A 4,993-nucleotide genomic window follows, 5' to 3' on the forward strand; every position below is an offset into this window, starting at 1 on the left:
GTGGCAACAAAGAAACCGTCGCAGCTCCTCTATACTCCAAGAACCTACCCCGTGACTGGCCGAGCTGCTGAAAAAGGACTGTCTGTGGGTTTTCATTCCTCTTACGAGACAAATTTCCTGGGAGAAATGAGTTCAGCAGGCAGCCCGTCACCTCTTTCCCTCTCTCCTCCGGCTCCCGCCTTTTCCCCTGAAGGGAGACAGTCCCGGGAGCAAACGAATCTTGCCCTTTCAAGCCTGAAACTGAGAACATCCGCAGCTGCAGTGTTTCCGCTACCGCGGCGTGCGGGGTCTCTGATTGGGGAGTAGTGTTCGCGCCCCCTACATGCTCCCCTTCACCGGATCAGTCGCGGGTTACTCTCCAGGCCTCGACCACAAGAGCAGTCACCGAATAGAGAACACCCCGAAGTCGGAGGGCAAGTGCGAGGCGGGGTCAGGCACACGGGCCAGCACTCCCGGGTGGGGCCGGCCGCGTACCTGATCGCAACTCTGCCACAAGACCAGCTCAAGAAAGCGCGACCCGGCGGGGGCATGCACCTGTCCTTGGCGCGGGCGGCCGTGGCCATCCGGCCACTCTCTTTTCCTCCTTCTGCTAAGGTAGGTCAGATTGAGCTAGGCGCGCGTTTTGGGAAAGTTTGTGCCCGCACAAGTTGCTTCGGTTTCTTGAGAGGGGCCACAAGCTGACTTCCGAAGTCCGCAGGCACCTCGCCCGGGATTGCGCGAAGCCCGGCGGCGCTGGGGGTAGTAGCAGGGATCCGCCCCCTCATTCCCCCCGGGTCAGAGGCCGAGGACCCCCGCACGAGAAATTCCTGAGCCAGCACCCCCAAGCACCCAGGACTGCAGCTGCTCTCACTTTCACAGAGGTCCAGCAGTCTTCATTTGTTACGAGGAGCTTCTTTCCGGGACTTGGAGAGAGAAGAGACACCCGCCGAGCGGTGACAAGGGGACCCCGGGGATCCTGCCCGCATTCCCCTCGCCAAGCCCGGGCGCCCAGGGCTGCAGTTACCTTATTCCGCGGCGGTCCCGGAGTTGAGCGCGTCTCTGGGGCTCCCGCTGCGAGGGGACCCGGTTAGCCAGAGGCGCTGGATTTCCACAGGCACCCGCGGAGCTCTAGAGTCCCGGCCCCTCTCCGGCGGCCGCGGGGACTCCGAGCGCCCGACACGCGGGAGCGCTCAGCGGCCCTGGAGTCCTGTCCGCCCAGGGGGTGGTGAACTTCTGTCGCGGTTCCTTGGTTGGTTCTGAACCCGGAGCGGCTGAGAAAGCGCTGGGGAGAGACCGAGCTCCGACTCACTTACCCCTTAGCACCGAGCCGCCTACTTATTTTAATCCACCACCCTCCCTCCTTCCCCCCTCCCCCCTCCCCCCTCCCCTAGCCTCAGGATTCCTCCCCTCCCTCCCCTGCCCCCTCCCCGCAACCATCCTGCCTTGCGCCTGCGCACTGAGACACAAAGTTTTGCTGACCCGGGCAGCCGACTGGGACTGCGGCGCTCGCCTGGCCCCGACCTCCCGGGACCTGCGTCCCCAGTTCTTCAGACCTGTGCGACCCTTTCTGCGTGTTGGGCCCACGAGGTTGGCAGGCGAGCTCGAATAAAACAGCCTCTTCCATATGAAATTGGGCTGAAACTTCTCGGTCCCCTTCCTGCGCGCCTAGGACACAGCCCGTGCAAGGTCGGGGTAGGCGGGGGCCGGGGGCGGGGGGGGGGGGGGGGGGGGCGGTGCGTCGGGATCCTGGCGACTTAGTTTGGGCCCCACACACCTCGGCCCCGCTGAATAGCCTGTCTTATCCCAGAATACCTCTGGAACCGAACAGCTTCAGGACATCCGAGAATGCTCAGCGCCAGGGCGGTTCACCCAGACTCCAATGCCTATGACCGGCCCCAAACCCTGGGTTACCGAGTTCGCTAGAAAGATTAGAGGCGGAGGATGGGGCAAGAAGTCAAGATAGTTACTTTCCTAGGACTCAAAAACCTTCTGAGATTCATGCCCTCTAAAATCCTGTATTCTTTTGTTTTAGAAGGATGGATGAGAGATTGGAGAGTTAAGTACCACAGAGCCGCGATGCAAGCTGCAAAGTTCTCCAGCTCTTAGGGCCTTTGAGTCCAAGAGGCTGATTCAAGTGGAGTTTGGGATGAGAGCGGGCGTCAGGGTTCTGGCCAGAAATTCTGTCTTCACTGCTTATGCTTTAGGGAGAGTACCAGTAACCCCTTGACTGCCTGGCTCCAAGAGCTGACCTCCAGCTGACCCCAGCCCAGTTCCCTCCCTGCCACCTCTCTGGAACAGCCCCCCCTCCCTGGGTTCGGGAGGAGGGGCTGGTCTCCCAGGCTTGGGTGGATCCAGATTCTCACCTCTGTACTCCTGGGGTTTGCCCCCAAGGCTGCTGCTTAATGACCCTCCTCCCCAGCCCTGGAGACTGGACCTGGCCTCTGTGGGTCTCTTGCATACTGGCACTGTGTCTCTGGAGACCTTTCCAACTTTGGTGTGCAAGTCTGTGTTGGCTTTCTTTTTAAAGGAGTCTTGGTTTCCTGACCTAGGGAAATGGTAGTGGAAATGCCCCCCATAAGGAATAGTTGGAGGAGACCCTGGTCTTACCCTCAGTCCTTCAGAAAGAGCCTGGCCTCCAACCCCAGGTAGCTTTGACCTGGGCAGAGAGGAGGGCAAAATGGGTGCAGTCTTTGCCACAAGGGAGACTGTACTTACCCACTGCAGGCTAGTGTTAGAGTAAGGAACCCATGTAAGCTTGCCTCTGCAGCTGAAAAAATCCTAGCCTGGGGTGACATTCTGGCCCTTGGGAGGTCCCTTGGGAACAGAAGGAGCTGAGATCACTCCCTTCCCTGAGATTCCAAGGCAGCAAGTTCCAGGAGCAAAGGAAGGCCTGAAGGGAAAGTCCAGGAGGGCGTTCCTGGATTGTACCAGCTTCCACCTTGGGCCAGGGAAACTGTGTGCCCTAGTCTTAGGGTGTCCTAGGAGACAAAGCTTAGTGCCTTCTATTAACCAGCAGTGAAAGAATCCAAAGAGGCCTCCACAATGAGGCATCTGGCTGTCCAGACCACTTAGAAAATGTCTCCCAGGAAGAGGATGTTTGGGTAGGATGGAAAGAGCCTCCTGGCATATACAAACCCCATCTCTTGCTCAGAACTCCACCCAGTGCAACTGTGCTGACTCCATCTTTCCACTTGCCTCTTTCTTCTGAATCAGGGTCCCTGGCCAACATGACTCAAAGACTTCTAGAAATCTCCAGGTAGTAGAATCCCTAAAGAACTCTTGGAGAAAATTTTTAGGGATCCTAAAGAAAGGGCCATGCAACTCGGTTGTTTAATGCTGCTTTTGCCAGGTTACCTGGAAAATTGATCCCCACTCAGGTCAAATCCCGTAACTAATAGCTGGTATGGAGCAAGATGGGGCTGCAAGGCTAGAGCTGTCTCTCTTAGCTGAGCATCTCAGGCTTTGCCTCTCAAGCTGCCACCTCCAGAGCTGATCTGCAAGGTAGGTAAGACAAGATGAGAAAGATGCAGGACATTGGCATTGCCCAGACTTGCCTCTGTTTCAGACACCTGGCTTCAACGACATTCTTTCTAGGTCTTGGACTGTGAACAGCCCCAGAAAGCTAGAATAACGAAATTCAAGATTTGATAGTTGCTGGAGAGTCCCCCATCTCAATCCAAGCTCCCATGGGGATGACCCCCGCAAACCCTGGCTTCAGTACTCAGTGGAGACCAACCAGATTCTAGTTCTCTCTGGATGGAAGGAAGAAACCCTGGACGTTAAGAACCCCTCACCTCTCTGTGCCATGGGAACAAAGGGGGTTCCCCTCCCCCGCCGATTAAGAGAAATTGATCAGACTAAGCTGAGTCTAGGTACCCTCGCCGTGTCTGGACTGCAGTGTGGTAGATCGAGAACAGGGCTACCAGGTAGCTTGGTTTTCAACTAAGATTCGTTTAAAACTCGCAAGGACATCATGGTTCCAGTGTGGTCAACGTCCTCGGTATTCGGACGGGACCCCACCACTCTATGGCTCCCCGAGCCCAGTGAAGGTGAAGAAACTCATCTCTAGACGCCCAAGCCATTCCGGGGCGTCCCGCGCAGGGTTCCCCTCGGTGGCTGCAGCCTCTACACGCTTAGAGCCCGCGGGCTCCAGCCAGGGAGCAGACCAGGTTCAAATTCCGCCGCCACTGCTTGTTTCTGGTTCGCCCACCCACCGCCAGCCCCCCTCGCAATCGCGGGCGCCCGAGTCTGGGACTCAGCAAGCAAGCCTTGGGGAAATGGCCCCACAGTAACAACCGGGCCTCCAGCTCAGCTCCGGAATTCTCTCTGCCACTGCCGATGGGGTCCAGCAGAGAGCGATACCCAAGCCGGCACGTGGCACCGGGTCGTGGACCTCCCTGCGCCGCGTTCCGAAGTGAGCCCTCGCCGCGCCAATCCTAGGCGTAAAGGGGGTGGCGACAGCCTTTGCCAGACCACCCCCCGACCCCCCCGACCCCGCCCCAACCCCAGCCCCTCTCCCGACTCCTGCTTACTAGGAAGGAAAGTTCGCCAGCCTGTCTTCAAAGTGAAAATTGAGCAGCTTCCAGAAAATTAACTAGAAGGTAGCTTATTTTGCTTGAGGGGGGGTGGGGGGTAGAGGGATTGGATAAAAAAAAAAAAATGAACCCCACCTCTCTCACTTCTCAACCACACAAAAATGACCTCTAAAAAAAAAAAAAAAAAAGGAATGTACTTAGTAATTGCAAACTTTTGCTTCCAACGCAACTTTCCTGTAACTACTTTGTGGACGATTGGGGGTCTGCTCATTTGACCCCCCTTTAAGCGTGTACAGAGCTTTCAAATAACCGGGAGATTTAGGTATCCCTCTGTAATCATTTAGATGATGGATTGTAATGGCTCAATAGTTCCTCTGGAACCATTACGATCAATCAGGTCAAAATCCAGCTTGGGGGGTGGGGGGAAGTATTTAAGCCCGGGGAGGTAGGCAACAGGACTTCCACACACACTTGCGCAG

General features: G+C 56.8%; 1 long non-coding RNA gene across 1 annotated transcript; it reads left to right on the forward strand.

The window, feature by feature from the left end:
* On the forward strand, positions 1 to 1,609 carry LOC147362773 (uncharacterized). Its single transcript, XR_015135813.1, has 2 exons — positions 1 to 594; positions 859 to 1,609. It is a non-coding gene; the product is annotated as an uncharacterized LOC147362773 (long non-coding RNA).
* Positions 1,610 to 4,993: the final 3,384 nt, after the last annotated feature.

Source organism: Bos grunniens, chromosome 11 (assembly GCF_055505025.1).
Source record: "Bos grunniens cultivar Pamir isolate PY7600 chromosome 11, Bosgru_T2T1.0, whole genome shotgun sequence".
Lineage (NCBI taxonomy): Eukaryota > Metazoa > Chordata > Mammalia > Artiodactyla > Bovidae > Bos > Bos grunniens.